General features: G+C 39.1%; 2 non-coding genes across 2 annotated transcripts; both read left to right on the top strand.

The window, feature by feature from the left end:
- Positions 1-13,318: 13,318 nt before the first annotated feature.
- LOC148803853 (small nucleolar RNA R71) lies at positions 13,319-13,425 on the top strand. Its single transcript, XR_016081623.1, has one exon. It is a non-coding gene; the product is annotated as a small nucleolar RNA R71 (small nucleolar RNA).
- Positions 13,426-16,486: 3,061 nt separating this feature from the next.
- LOC148803854 (small nucleolar RNA R71) lies at positions 16,487-16,593 on the top strand. Its single transcript, XR_016081689.1, has one exon. It is a non-coding gene; the product is annotated as a small nucleolar RNA R71 (small nucleolar RNA).
- Positions 16,594-16,807: the final 214 nt, after the last annotated feature.

A 16,807-nucleotide genomic window follows, 5' to 3' on the forward strand; every position in this document is an offset into this window, starting at 1 on the left:
TTGTTCTTTTAACGTGTAGGAAAACCCCAAATCTTCAAGTGTCTCACACTTGGCTTCCTTCCGGTCCAAAGTTCATATGGAGTTTTCGGAACTGATTTGGTTGGAACTCGATTTAGCACCCAAAAGGATGTGGGTAATTCTGAGCGTATGAGAAGTGACCGGACCATGTCCAACAAGGTCCTATTCCTTCTCTCTGAAACACCGTTGAGTTGAGGTGTAGCAAGAGGAGCTAGTTGTGACACTATCCCATTGTGCTTCAAGTAGTCCCTGAATTCATCAAAGAGATACTCGCCACCTCGATCTGATCGAAGGGCCTTAACTTCTCTCCCTAACTGTTTCTCGACTTCCTGTCTGAACTCTTTGAACTTTTCAAAGGATTCAGACTTGTGTCTCATTAGGTATACGTAACCATATCGTGAAAAATCATCTATAAAGGTGATGAAATACACGTGTTGATTCCGTGTCCTAACACTCAGGGGACCACATACATCAGTATGTATTAGGTCAAGTGTGCCTGCAGATCTTTCAGGCTTACCATCAAATGGCCGCTTAGTCATCTTACCTTGAAGGCAAGGCTCACAAGTGGGAAGATTTTCTACAGTTAGAAAATCCAAAGGACCATCCTTTACCAGTCTTGTGATTCGATCAACACCGATATGGCCAACTTGGTAATGCCAGAGGCACGTGCGATTTACTGTATCACGATTCCCTTTCTTGGGATTTTCGACCGACGTAGTTTCGGTTAAGTTAGTTTCTAGAGAAGGATGTAGAACGTAGAGACTGTTCTCCAGTTGCCCGCATGCGATGAATTTGTTATTCCGTTTAACAATAATCATATTACTAAAATTAACAGTATATCCATCAGCACACAGTTTAGAAACAGAAATTAAATTTCTTCTTAAGTTCTGTACATAAAGACAATCTTTAAGTACAAGTACTCCTTCTCTAAAAACTAATTCTACGGTTCCTATTGCCGTAGCTGCAACACTTGCAGTCGTTCCCAAGAATAGTGTCACTTCGCCTTCACTCAATCTTCTGCTAACTTTGAACCCTTGCAGTGAGTTACACGCATGAGTTGAAGCCATGGAGTCAACACACCAAGACACAGAAGCAACTAACATGTTAGTTTCTATGACACAAGTTTTGATGTTACCTTTCTTAGATTCCAGGTAGGTAGGATAGTTCCTCTTCCTGTGGCCGGTCTGCTTGCAAAAGTGACAGACATTAGATGCCTTGTTCTTCTTCTTCTTCTTAGGCTTGGCAGTTTTCTTCTGGGGCTTCTTTGCCTTTCTCTTTTTCTTGCCTGATTTGTTAGCTTCAGCAAGCATAACCACCAGCTCGTCCTTCTTGAGTAGATCCTCGGCCCTCTGCAACATATTGCTGAGTTCCTGGACGCTGACATTCAGCTTATTCATATTGTAGTTCATTGTGAACACATTGAAGGAAGGGGGCAAAGAATTCAAGATGGCATCCATTTGCGTGCCAAGATCTAGCCCGGATCCAAGAGCTTCTAGTTCGTTAATGTAGCCCATCATCCGAAGACAATGGTCATGAACTTTTTGCCCCTTGGACATCTGTGCGGTCATGAACAATTTCAAGACCTTCTGTCGAGTAGAACGATTCTGCTCTTCATACATTGTCTTTAGACTGTCCAATATGTCCTTGGCTAGTTCAATCTGATCGAACTGCCTCTGTATTGAGTTGTCTAGTGAGGCAATGACAAAGCAGCGGGCTAGGGAGTTCTTATCCTCCCAATCTTGGTAGTCCCTTCTACGGGCCTCAGAAGCCCTATCACCCGGACGCTCTGGGGCAGGATTTTTCACCACCTTATCTAACTTTTCGGAAGTTAGGACCAGCATAAGATTTCTGTACCAGTCGGCATAGTTTGGGCCCTTAAGCTTGTTATCATCTAGAAGCTTTGCGAATTGACCGTTTGCCATTTTCTGATAAAATAGCAAAGACCTTAGTCCACAACCTTAGTTTGATTCATGTTACTTACATAGACATGGTTATTAATCTATGTTCCATTCCCATTTGTTCATCTCTGAGATTTCCCTCCTTTCTCAGTGACAGAGACGACGAAATGTCTCTAGAAATGTGGGAAATCACATGGGGTGCGTGAAGCCAACTGTTTAAGTTGCATAACCCCACCACCTTTCTGTGACGGATCATATCCACTCATCAAATGAGTTTCCCTTTGGCCTCTGTCAGACAAGGTTCAGAGCCGTTTTCAGGCAAACCTTTCTGTCTAGTGAGTCCTCACCCATCATATCCAGGTTACGCCAAGGTACCATGAGAGAGTTCCCATTTTCTGGTGAAGCCCCTCCCACATCGGTCTATGACGCCCCTATCATCTTATGAAACACTCTGACAGATCCATCAGCAAATGGATAGCCCAATTTTATGGTGCGTTTCCTCATTATTGAAGGACCCATCATTGTGCTAATGACGGAAGGCCTTTAGAGAGTCCATCATATGGATCTCCCTATCGCATGCACTCATATTTGCTGGAGGGAACGAGATTACGCCCTAGTTCTAATTTAGGTCAAACCAGAGTGGCTCCCACTGACTTTCATAAAGTCAGATTTCTGGTGGGCCTTAATCGGCTAGGGGTTCCGTACGCATCCCTTTTCAGGGTTGTGGGGCCCACTATGCAAGGAGGAGTCATCCAATGACCTTAAGGGACACCATGGCAATGATGTGCATTCAGCCATGGTGTGCGTAAGAGCCACTAACGAGTCTTCATGGGCCAAGTGCTTATGGCCCATTGTCGCAGCACATCAAACATCCAATCATCACATGTAAAGGAGGAATTGATCCAATCAATCAACTGCTATAAAGCTCATTTTAATAGCCCGTTTAATATCCTAACATTAACAATTAATGTCGACTAGGTGTATGGGCTGAATCGCAGTTAGCAGTTCGACCCATACAGCTTTTCTCGCAATAGTGGGCTTTAGTAGTTTTAACCCTTTAAAACTGTGCTTTACAGGTGGGCCGAATTAATCCCTGTAATTGAACATCAGATTTGGAACAACAAGTGTGAGAAGGATGGACTGAAAAACAGTCCCCTTCGAACCCTTGATTCAGTCCAAACAATTTTATCTGGTCTGAAAAAGGTCCAAAACTGATTTTCAATTCAAGAATTAATTCATGAAAGATCTGAAATTAATAATCTTGATTTTAAACAATCATAAAACAACTATGGACTGTTTGCACCACCTGCAAAACAGAGATTAATCACTGATGTTGCAGTTTCACAAACTGCAAATCACAGGAAGAGATTTCTCCATCTACAAATCTCCAGCGCTGCCATCTTCTTCCTTCTTCTTTAATCAAGAAAATAAATAACAGAAATCCTATTTCTATTAACTAATTACATTCTTGATCAAATCCTATACATTCAGTCTAGAAAATAAAAAAAAAAAATTATTTACAGACCGAATTGAATAAAATAAATGAAAAAGAGGGTGCGCAGACCATTTGCGCCAAATCTGCACTGCGATCTCCAGGTTCGAACAGTCCATTAAATCAAAAATAAATAAAGAACAATTCTAAATAAATTTTGGATTTAACAAAAATTAATTTCAGATCAATCGCCCTTAACAAGAAACCATTTCTTGAAAAAAAGAAAGCAATCTGCACAAATCTTGGCAGAACATCTTCTATCCGTCTGTGCAGGGTCAGATCTGATTTTCTTTTGGTTCAAGATTTGAACCTATGGCTCTGATACCACTGAAAGAATGGTAGGATCCATCTAATGGATGCCAATAAGGTTGCGGAATGGGTGGGCGAATTTCAAAAATTTTCCTACCTTCTTCCAACTGGGAATCATATTCCCTAAATTTAGAATACTATATTCAAGGATCCTACTTGAACCATAATCGAAGCAGATCTAAACCAGAAGCAAAAGGGAGGAATATACCTGATCCGGAGAAGTAGTATCTCCCAAAGTTGGTGTTCACACCCAAAGAAGAAACCAAGATCTGCTCCTGCTGAAGATGACACAGTTGTGGATGGAACAGAACCAGTAGGGTGTGTCCTATACACTAGATCCTTCGCAAGAATCCTCTGGAAACTCTGAACACTAAATCTTTCTCAGTCTTTTTTGCAACACTGATGTCAAGAACTGATTTCTTGACTCCCTATTGCTACAAAGATCAGATCTTGCTAGAGGGAAATGGTGGCGACTGGAGGAGAACTCTTAGGACGAAGATGGCTGAACTGCTTCTCTTCTCTCTGGAGTCTGTATGAGATCTAATCTCCTTTTGCAGGATAATTTTTTGCACCACAAAACCCTTGGTTCAAAATCTGATATATTTCTCTTAGGGTTTTTCCTCTTTTCTTCTTGATTAAGAAACCTCCTATTTTTGGAGTTATCCCAATCCAAATCATTATTTGGATATGAGATTATCTTAATCCTATTTGTAGATTAATTTAGCTTACTCCTGATCTTATCAGGAGGTTACCAAATTCAAATCTGTTTTGAATTTGGTCTCTCAGAGTGTATAAGGTTAAAAGCCCTATCCTTTTACTAACATTAATCTCAGATTCGCCCCATAGATGGGTGATCATATCAGCCCAGCTCGAAATGGGCTTTTGGCCCATTAAGTGTTCCGTGTTTAACTAGTCTCCAATATGCTGCCCAGTTGGGCTTCTTTGTATGGTGTGGGACCCAAGCAATGATCTACACACCAGCCACATGGGTTCGGCCCAACCTTTATTACAAGGTCCAGCCAAATTCACTAAAAAGCTCAGTGAACCCCTGAGTCCATCACATGGACCCTATGGGCCCAACACTTACATTAAGTGGTCCCTGGGCCAAGCCATCTTATAAAAACCCAGGGACTGTGGGCAGGTGCAAGATTAGCCCATCAGGTATTATCCTAAATGGTCTTAGACTTAACCTCTCAGCCCTAAATGATCAAGCACTACCCGACAAGAGAGGACCTCTCCCTCGGTTGCAAGGAACAGTGCCGCACTCTCCACTCACATGGATCCTGGGAATTAAAACCATTTGCAAACATTTCAAAACCGTACATATATATATATTAATTTTGCAAAAAAAAATTCCAACGATTGAAATCAACTGCCGGCAGTTTGGTTTCCATCAGAGAGAGTGCATTCCCGATCATTACCCTTTCTCCGACAAAGGGGCTGATCCTGTCACTATGATCACCCACTCAGATGAATTCTCAGACTGTCCCAACATACCTAAATTTTGATCCCCATCTAAGGATCTCACTGATTGACATATCAAAGACAGCCCGATCCGACACCTAGTGAAGTGTCATAATCGAATCTAGGGGTCAGGTGTAACTATCCAGTTTTTCCCATCTATCTCCACGGTCCAGGGCAATACTGGAAATCTGGTTCGGTTCAAGGATTCGAGTAATCCCATACTGCATGTGCCTTGGGTCTTACCCTGGTGGTTGAGACAGGCCATCCCAACACTTGGTGGCACACCAGTATCAGCCTTGGCAGGATAAATCTCCCCAGACTTATCCAATGGCTGTGAACATTTAAAACTAACACGAGTCTCTATAAGTGTCCAATTTTAGGGTCTTACACAGAATTGTACCAAACAAGATGAATCAAACATGCATTTTATTTATTTTCACTAAGTAACAAAAGTACATCAAATCGGATTGTAGCTAAGGGCATGCAAAACTGTCTAACAGTCTACGCTTACGTAAGTGCTTGCGACCATTGTCAAAGAACAGGTAACATCTCCTGACGAAATGAGATGCCCTTGAACAATATTCTTGTTTGCAAAATATTTGATGTGTGGGGCATTGATTTCATGGGGCCCTTTCCAAAATTTGTTAATAATTCATACACACTTGTGGTTGTAGATTATGCGAGCAAATGGGTGGAAGCATGTGCATATCCAACTAATGATGCTCGGGTTGTTATTAAATTTATAAAAAAATTCATATTCACTTGTTTTGGAACACCTCGAGCTATCATAAGTGATGGGGGGAAGCATTTCTATAATAAACAATTTGAATAATTGTTAAACAAGTATGGTGTTATGCATAGAATTGCAACCCCCTACCACCCTCAGATTAGCAGCCAAGTAGAAGTTTCTAATAGAGAATTAAAGCATATTTTAGAAAAGATGGTTACCACCTCTAAGAGAGATTGGTCCTTGAAATTAGACGATGTACTTTGGGCTTACCGTACTACATTCAAAACCCCAATTGGTATGTCTCCTTATCAATTAGTTTTCGGCAAGGCATGCCATCTACCCGTTGAGTTGGAACATAAAGCTTACTGGGCTACCAAATTTTTGAATTTTGATTTGAGTAATGCGGGTGATAAAAGAAAACTTTAGCTCAATGAAATAGAAGAATGAAGGAATCAAGCATATGAGAATGCCCGGACTTACAAAGAAAAAACCAAAACATGGCATGACTTCTGTATTGCAAGGAAGGAATTTAAGGAAGGAGACAAAGTTCTGCTCTTTAATTCTAGTCTCAAGCTATTTCCTAGAAAGTTGAAGACCAAGTGGAGTGGACCCTTTGTAGTGGCTAAGGTATTCCCTCATGGAGCGCTTGAATTGCACGATGGTAAGGGAGACACATTCAAGGTAAATGGGCAATGTTTAAAGCATTATATCGAAGGGGAACAACCCATTCATCATGGGTCCACCCTTACCCTACAACAACCATGAAAGAAAGAAGACAGTCAAGCTCACAACTTAAAAGGAGCGCTTGTGGGAGGCAACGCATTGAGTTCAATTTTTGTTCAGTTATTTTTATTGTTTTTAGCTATTTATAGTCATGATTTTTTACAATTTTTTAGGAACATGGTCGTGTTTAGCAACTGATTTCGCATCTGAAGGATCTCAACAAGGCATTCAGGGAAGTTCCCTTAAATCTTTCTATCTTACGCAGAGTCATATACATTGAGGACAATGTATACCTTAAGTGTGGGGATTAAGGGAATTTGATAATTTTTGGTTAACTCTAGCATGCTTCGATCATCACTTTTTAACCTTTCCTTTTGAAATTTCTTCTCCCTAGAAACTTATTTTTGAATGATTTCTAGCTATCATGAATTATGTGCTTAGGTTGAATAGACAAGATAGGATGCAAGCATGAATAATTGAATTTTTTGGCTACAGTAGGTACCTCATTCTTTTAAATGATCAATAGGCAGGATTCAATACAAATTTAATCCTTATGTGAGCTTTTGAGCCAATGGGCATCTTGTTCTAATTACTTTTCACTTAAATGATCGTCAAACATGGTTTGGTTATACTAGAACTTGCTTTGTTATACATGTTGAGACCACATTAATGAGTTCATGGATTGGAATGAAAATGGTGATGCTCTTGTGAAATTTGAAAAAGGAAGATTGTTATTTTCATATTGTCTAAAAAAAAAAATCGTAACTAGTGTGAGATGGAGCATAAAATCCACTCACACCTAGAAGCGAAAGAAAAGGGTGAGATGGAGCATAAAATGCACTCACCCCTAGAACCCCAAGCCCCATTTAACCTTTTGATTTTTAATACATTGAACTCATACTTAGTGGTGGAGATGTGATACATAAGCAAGCTTATGGTAATAACATACCTTGTTTTCACCTGAGAGACTAATGATACCTCAAAAACAAAGAAAGGGTATTTGAATCTTGCTACATTTTGATTGTTAAAACAATGAGTACTTATTTTAGTCCAAAAATATTCATTTGGTGGAATGCTTGTTTACCTTGACTGTTGATTTAACTTGGGATCATGAGGAATGGTGATTTGAGATTACTCTCTGACAAGTTAAAGAGGAGAAAGAAGTGGAAAATGGAAAGACTATTAAGTCTGATCAAGGTATGCTAGAGGACAAGCATCATGTTAAGAGAGAGCTTAAAAATCGGTAGGTAGTTATTTTGTTTTTGCTTGAATTTTGTCTTGCCCGAGGATGGGCAAAGCTTAAGTGTGGGGGATTTGATGTGAATAAAAATTATCATATTTTTATTCCTAAATATTCATTCTTTTACACTTAATTAACACTTAATTGGACTCATTACTCTTGTATTTCGATTCAGGGCAAGCAATAAGGTGACAGGAGGGAAACAAGGCTAATCGGATGATTTTGCACAGTTTTGGCACCGTTCAGTAATCGGGGCATAACCCTCACATCCAGACTCTGATTGGGATGATTCAAGATGCACCAGAAAGATATGGGAGGAATCCACAACTTTGATGTTTTGGGTTTTGATAGATTCGGTCTGCATCAAGTTGAAAATCCGGCCCAAAGTCGAAGCAAATTCGTAGTAAAGCCCAGTTCACAGCTGAAGCCCAATTCGCATAAAAGCCTGTAGCAACCCAGTTTATTAAAGAAGCCCAACTGAAATTTGGGAATAAAGAGTCCTATCAGATTTAAATTTCAATTATAATTCTAGAAAGATAAAATATTGAGATTACTAGATAGGATAGGATAGGATTCGATCTAATTAGGACTTTCTATTTTTAAGAAAGAACTCCTAAGAGGAGTTGGAAACAACCCCTCCTCCTAAAGCTATATAAAGGGGGGGGGGGGACTAGCTTTGGGCATCAAGCATTCAAGCTCTCTCTCTGAAGCAATCAAGAAGACAATCAAGAAAGCTTCAAGAAGGAGATCAGCAAGGCAAGAAGGCTTCAAGAAGGAGGTGGCGGCAAGGAGAAGACAAGACCTCAACTTCAAGGGCGACATCATGAGTTCTTTCTTACCCCTTGTTTGTTTTATTTCCTTTATCATGAATTAATTTATTTCTTGGTAGGGCTGTGGAAAGCCTAACCATGACAATGAATTGATTTTTATTCTAATTAATCCAAAATTGTTATTTTCATATTATCTATGAGTTATTATGCATAATGCGATTAAGAGCTTGGCCACCTCTTAATTGATTTGGTTTATGTGAATGAATCGAAAGAGGAATTCACATAATCGACTGAATAATTCATAGTCTGAATTGAATGGTATATAGAGATATATATACATGATTCATCTGATGATATAAGTTTTTCATAGAACTTAATGCATTTCTATCACGAGAACTCTAGTCGAGAGATCGAAAGGTTACTTGATAGAGGTAGATTTGATATATCCTGAGAGGGAATATTAAATAAATTTGGAAAAACTTCAGCTTATGAAAATAATAAATTATCTTGATTAATCTAAAAAATTGATATCCATTGGAAGGGTTAGGTGGACCAACAGTCCTAGCGCTTCTAATTAGATCGTTACAAGTTTTGTTATTAATTGCTCTTATTTTTATTGTATTCTTAATTTTCAGTAGTTCTTAGATTTGAAATTCGGTTGTCCAAATAATTAAGGAAGGCTATAGTTCTAATACTTATTTTGTTAAATCCTCATGGGAATGATATCTTTATACTACTTGATAACTAGTGCACTTGCTAGGGTTATATAAATATAGCTATCATCATACACGACTCATTCATCAGTCAATCCAACTTTTGCTACTGCAATCCAGGTAGTAAATCAGGGGAAACCTCTCTTTTATTTTCTCTTTTTTATTCTTTTTATCGAGAGTGAGTGCATTTTATGCTCCGTCTCACTTTTGGATCACTCGGCCAATAGGTGCATTTTATGCTCCGTCCTACTGCTGAATTTGTTGGCTAGTAGGTGCATTTTATGCTCTGTCCTATTGTTGAATTTACTAGCTAGTAGGTGCATTTTATGCTCCATCCTACAATTGAATTACTTGGTTGGTAGGTGCATTTTATGCTCTATCCTACCAATTGTAGCAATGGTAAAACAACTACCCCATTTACTTAAACCTGAATTTAGGAGTAGCTTAACTGGAAATGGCTTCAGACAAGTCATGTATTCCTTGATCGTATCTCATTACTAGTTTCACAAGAATTTTTCTAGAACATTGTTTCAATTGATTTCAAAAGAGTTGAGATTTTGATTTTTTTTTTGAACTGAAATAAAATCCTATACTCTCCCCCCCCCAACACACACTTTGTCTACGTATTGTCTTCAATGTAAGGTAAAAAAAAAAGGTAGAAATAACTTAACTATAAAAACAAGAAAAGAAAAAAAGAAAAACAAACTTCCCTGTTTTTAATCATAAACCGGATCCTCCAAGTCTTGTAGTTGCAACTTTCGATGTTTTCCCCTCTCATCCATCATGGGTGGGTTTAAATCTGGAATAGGGACCTGTACATTAGATGGGAGGAGTTTTGTGTGAGCTGGAGGTGTTTCAATGGAAGGTCGCAATTGCTTGGTAGAGGTCAGTCCATCCAATGGTAAAATTTTCATTGTCTTGGCTTGAACTCTTCTTGACCGACCTCCAAATAGTTCAAAGCCTCCTTAACTTCTTCATCCAAGACCTGCACATTTTTACAAGAATTAAGACTGCAACGTTCTAAAGGATCATCTGTATCGATTTTAGCTACCCAAACATAGATGCAGTCAATTGCATATATTTCATGTTCAATTGTGTTGGGATACTTCATTGTTTTAAATACATTAAATACTACTTCTTCACCATTGATTCTAAGAGTAAGTAGACCTTTTTGTAATCAATTAAAGCATTACTAGTAGCAAGAAAAGGTCTCCCTAAAATCAAGGGCATTGTCCTATCTTCCTCCATATCCAACACAATGAAGTCAACAGGTAGAATAAAATTGCCCACTTTGACTAAAACATCTTCTACTATTCCCCTAAAATATTTGATACTTCTATCAGCTAATTGCAGGATAATAGTAGTAGGTGTTAGTTCATGTAATCCAAGTTTTTCAAAAATAGAATATGGCATTAGATTTATACTGGCACCCAAATCGCATAAAGCTTTCTCAAACTCAGTATCTCCTATGGTGTAAGGAATAGAAAAACTCCCTGGGTCCTTGATCTTTGGGGGAATTTATTTTGAAGAATTGCTGAACATTCTTCATTTAATATCACCATTTCGCATTCCTCTCATTTCCTTTTATTTGACATCACCTCTTTCAAAAATTTGGCATATTTTGGCATCTACGACAATACATCAAGAAGAGGGATGTTAATATGTGTTTTTCTAAACACCTCTAAAAATTTTTCAAATTGTTTATCCAAGTTAGTTTTCAAAACTCTTTTAGGGTAGGGGAGAGGAAGTTTAATAGCATCTAAATTGAGTTTAGGTATACTCCCTTCGATCTCCATTTGAGAATTGGCTACCTCAACTTTTTGATCATCATTCTTGATATCACCAATAGTCTTTCCACTTCTTAAGGCAATGGCATTCACTTGCTCCCTTGGATTCTTCTTTGTAATGCTAGGCAATCATCCCTCTCTTCTCTCTGACAACATACTCACGATCTGCCCCACTTGAACTTCTAAGTTGTTAATAGATGCCTCTTGATTCAATAATCTCTTTTCATGATCTTGGAACTTTGCTTCAGCAGTATTAATGAACTTAGAAATCAGGTCTTCCAAGTTTCCCTTCTTTTCTTGTGGGGGCGGCTGTTGTTGGAATCCCATTGGTGCTTTTTGTTGGTTGTTATTTGATAGTTATGAATATAACCCTAGCAAGTGCACTAGTTATCAAGTAGTATAAAAATATCGTTCTCGCGAGGATTTAACAAAATAAGTATTAGAACTACAACCTTAATTATTTGGACAACCAAAATTCAGATCCAACAATAAGAACTACTGAAAATTAAAAATAAGACAATAAAAGCAATGGTAATCAATAACTAAATATGCAACGATTAATTGAAATCGCTAGGACCATTGGTCCGCCTAACCATTCCAATGAATATTAATGGATGAGATTAACCAAGATAATTTGTCATTCCCATAAGCTGAAGTTTTTCCAATTTTATTTAGTATTCTTTTCCAAGATATATTAAACCTACTTCTATCAAGTCACCCCTCGATCCCTCGACTAGAGTTCTCAAGATAGAAATGCATTAAGTGCAAGAAAAACTTATATATTCAGATGAATCATGTGTATATATCCCTATATACCATTCAATTCACACCATGAATTATGTGATCTAATATATGAATTCTTCTCCCGATTCATTCATAAAACCTAATCAATTAAGAGATGGCCACTCCTAATCGCATTAAGCAAATAACTCATCCCTAAGAGATGGCCACAGCCCTAGCTAAAAATAAATCAGTTCATACTAGAGGAAATAAAGCAAACAAGAGGAAAGAAAGAACTCATGGTGTCGCCCTTGGAGCTGAGATTTCCTCTTCTCCTTGCCACCACCTCCCTCTTGCAGTCTTCTTGCTTGATAGATTGGTTGCTCCTCTGCTCCTTGGTGCCTCTCTAGTCCACACCCCATCCCTTTATATAGCTTAAAGGGGAGGGGGTGGTCTCCAACTCCTTCTTGGAGTTCATCTTTCAAAAATAGAAAGTCCTAGTCTAATCCTACTCTTATCTCTTTATCTAGTGAACTCAATCTCTTTATCTTTGTAGGATTACATCACAAATTTAAATCTGGTAGGACTCTTCTCAGTTTCTTGTTCTTGCATTCGTATTAGGCTTCCTCTGCGAATTGGGCTTCAGCTGCGAATTGGGCCTTTCTACGAATTTGCCCCAATTTCAGGCCCAGACTTGACTTCGATGCATGCCGAATCTGCAAAAGCCCAAAACATAAAAGTTGTAGCTTTCACTCTTATCTTTCCAGTGAATCTTGAATCAGCCCAATCGGATCTCGGATACGAGAGTTAGACCCAGATCACTGAACGGTGCCGAAACTGTGAAAAATCATCCGATTTGCCTTGCTTTTCTCCTGATGTCTTCTTTCATGCCCTAAACCGAAATACAAGAAATATGAGTCCAAATAAGTATTAATTCAGTATAAAAGACTGAATATTTGGGGATAAAAAAATGATAAATTTTATTCTCATCATTATTCCATGAAAAATTCGGATGACTCCTCCACCCTGGATTGTATGTATTCGCATAAGGGTTGAAATTTGTACTGCCACCATGAGAAACAAAATTAGCACTTTCTTGTGAAGCAAAAGGACTTCCTACCTGACAATCAGAATTTATATGTCCTAATTGGTTGCAAAGATCACATGGATTACAAGATGACATATTTATTGCTGCAACACTAAGGTTGTCTAATTTTTTATTCAAACTAGCAATCTGAGCAGATAAAGCTGAAAAAGAATCTAGATGATGCACTCCCCTTTGATCAACTCGGTCATTATTCCATTGGTAGCTATTTGATACCATCTCTTCCACTAGATCATAGGCTTCCTCTGGAGTTTTCCTCATGATCATGCTTCCTGCAGCTGCATCAATAATGGAGCGATTAGATGGAGTAATACCATTATAAAAAGTTTGAATTTAGCCCCAAACTGGTATTCCATGGTGAGGACACTTCCTAAGCATCTCTTTAAATCGTTCACATGCCTCATACAAGGATTCCCTCTCTAATTGAACAAAAGTAGTGATATCATTGATCAATTTTGCTGTTTTAGAGGGAGAAAAATACTTAGCCAAAAATTTTTGAGTCAAGTCGTTCCAAGTAGTGATACTTCCTGCAGGGAGTGAGTTAAGCCAATCCTTAGCTCTATCACGTAATGAGAATGGAAAAAGTCTAAGCCTAATAGCATCATCGCTAACTCCATTATGCTTGAATGTGTCGCATATTTCCAGGAAGTTAATGATATGTGCATTAGGATCATCACTCGACAACCAACTAAACTGAATACTCGTTTGGATCATTTGGATAATCACAGGCTTGATCTCGAAATTATTGGCTTGAATCGTTGGCTTGCAAATGCTAGAAGTAGCCCCATCAATTATTGGACAAGCATAGTCCAAAAGAGTTTGATTTGCTACGTCTGCCATCTCTTCCTCAACTTCTTTTGCTGGTTCGCCTCCTTCAACCCTCTCTCTCTCTTTACTTTTGTTGGCTCTTTGCATATGCGAAGGGTTCTCTCTATTTCAAGGTCGAATTTTGCTAGAAAAAGAAAGAACAGAAATAAAAACAAAGGCAATCAATGACTGAACTTGCAACGATTTAATTGGAAGCGCTAGGACTATTGGTCCACCTAACCATCCCAATGAACATCAATTTATTAAATTAACCAAGATGATTTATTATTTTCATAAGCTGAAGTCTTTCCTAATTTATCTGATATTCCCTCCCAGGATATATTAGACCTACTTCTATCAAGTAACCCTTCGATCCCTCGATTAGAATTCTTGAGATAGAAAGTGCATTAAGTTCTATTAAAAAAACCTATGTCATCAGATGAATCATGTATATATATTCCTATATACCATTCAATTCACACTGTGAATTATTTAGTCTTTTATATGAATTCCCCTTCCGGTTCATTCATATAAACCAAATCAACTAGGAGGTGGCCAAGCTCCTAATTGCATTACGCATAATAACTCATAGACAATATGAAAATAAATACAGCTTGGCTGAATTAAATAAAAATCAATCCATGGTCATGGTTAGGATTTTCACAGCCCTAGCTACAAATAGATTAGTTTATGATAAAGGAAATTAAACAAACAAGGTATAAGAAAGAACTCATGATGTCACCCCTTGAGGTTGAGATCGATGAACTTCTTCTCCTTGCCGCCGCCTTCCTCCTTTTCTCCTCCTGCGTTGCCGACTACCTTCTAGCGGGAGTGATCAAGATTGGATCTTGATATCAGCCTTTGGAGAAAGGCTAATCTGAAGGTGTGCTCACTACCTCCAGCGAATTCTTGTGAAGGGTTTGGTTCTTTAGGAAGAACATTGCTGATTCTGCTCCATCCTACAGTGCGCCATTTTCAGTGGGAACAGTCTTTGGTTCCTACCTTGTGCGTGAACACCTCCATTGGGAGATACTGTTTCTTCATATCAGGTACATCCCTCTTCTGCTTCTGTTTTCAGATCTGCTTTGGTTTATGGTTCAAGACTGATCCTTGAAAATGCAGATTTTCTAAAATAGGGAATGTGATTCCCAGATGAGGGGAGAGGAAATTTTTTGAAATTTCGCCCAACCTTCCTGCAGGGTTCGGCCATCCATATGATGGATCTCTCATTCCTTCAGATTGATCATTGAAAATGCAGTTTTCTAAAATAGGGAATGTGATTCAAACATGGGAGAGAGAGAAATTTTTGAAATTTCACCCAACCTACCTACAGGGTTCGGCCATCGATATGATGGATCTCTCATCCCTTCAGACAGCTTATGAGAGGAGCACCCAGGTCTTTCATCTTCTGGGGTAGTTGGTTTAGGAGGACCGTACTAACATCTACCGAGAGCATCAATTTTTGTGGGGCCACTCGTGGCTCCCTCATTTGAGTGCATTGCTCTTTCAGGAACTTGGCATAGGACAGGACATGTTGAATCACATCAAGGAGAGGGATGTTAATATGGATTTGTTTGAAGAGCTCCCTGATCTCCTCATTGCAAATCTCTTTCTTCTTTCACAATGGCCCAGCTTTGAGTGCGGTTGGAAAGGGGACCATAGGTTGGTTCACTAAAGGTTCTTCTTCTAAAGTTTCCTTTCCTTCATTTTCTTCCCCCAACTTAGGGTCTTCCTGCTCCTTTTCTTCTTCTTCAATTTTCTTTTCCTCATACGGACCTTCTAAAATTCTCCCACTCCTTAAGGTTGTAATAGCTTTGGCATTTTCCAACTGAGGGTTCTTAGGAGGTGGTTGAATTTGTTGTGGAGGAAGACCTAGTAGCTGATTCCTAGGGTTTGCAACCGGTTGACTCGGTAATTGCCCTACTTCTCTCCTCGCATTAGCTTTGGCTAGCTGTCCTATTTGGCTTTCTAATCTAGCAATGGACTGTTGTTGATTTAGGATTAGCTACTGAAACTACATGAATTGGTCATCTATTGTACGGGTCTGAGGAGGTTGAGGGTAAGCTTGATACAGTTGGGCCGGTTGGTTCCTAAGGTACACCTGCTGGAATTGGTTCTGTACTTGTGGCCTCTAAAATTGCTGGGCCGTGGAGTTAGATGGATGATGATACTGTTGGGACTGTGAATTGGGTTGATGTGTCCTCCAAGAAAAGTTAGGGTGATTTCTCCACCCAGGGTTGTAAGTATTTGAGAATGGATTCTTATTAGGCCTTGAGAAACTCTGGGCTACCTGAACCTATTCTTGGATAAATGGCAGAAACTGGTGGGCCGAGCTAGCACAAATGGAGCAAACTTTAGGATAGGGTATAGATGGGCCTGGTTGTTGCTTAAAGGTGAAAAACTGATCAAGCTTCTGGGTTAGAAGATCTACCATGTCCAATTTTCTCGAGATGGCATTCAAGTCCATTCTTACCTCAGGCTCTGTATTATTCCTGACTTCATAGAGCCCTGCCCTCATTGTGGGTCTCACCGACCTTTCATAGGAATACAAGGATGCATTATTGATGGAATTTTCACTCAAGGTCTTGAAAAGCGCATACGCTTCATCCTCACTTTTGATTGTAAATGCCCCCCACAGGATGCATCTACGGTTTGCCTATATTGATCCGTCAAATCTTCATAGAAGGCTTGGACAATTTGCCACTGTGATAGGTCATGGTGTGGGCATTTTCTCATTAACTCCTTCATTCTCTCCCAAGCCTCATGAATTTGTCTACCCGGTGTTTGGGTGAATCCAGTGATGGCTCTTCTCATGGTATTGGTTCGTCCTATAGGGTAGAACTTTCTAAGGAATTCTTGTTACATTTCTGCCCAAGTTCTAATAGGTCTCCCTATAGATCCCAACCAATCTTTGGTCTTATCTTTTAAGGAGAAGGGGAAAAGAGTCAATCTAAGGGCATCATCATTGAAGTTCTGGTTCCTTACAGTGGAACAGATTTCCAGAAACTCATCTATGTGTTTGTATGGGTCC

This window comes from Nelumbo nucifera, chromosome 1 (genome assembly GCF_055504915.1).
Source record: "Nelumbo nucifera cultivar China Antique chromosome 1, China Antique-T2T, whole genome shotgun sequence".
Classification (NCBI taxonomy): domain Eukaryota; kingdom Viridiplantae; phylum Streptophyta; class Magnoliopsida; order Proteales; family Nelumbonaceae; genus Nelumbo; species Nelumbo nucifera.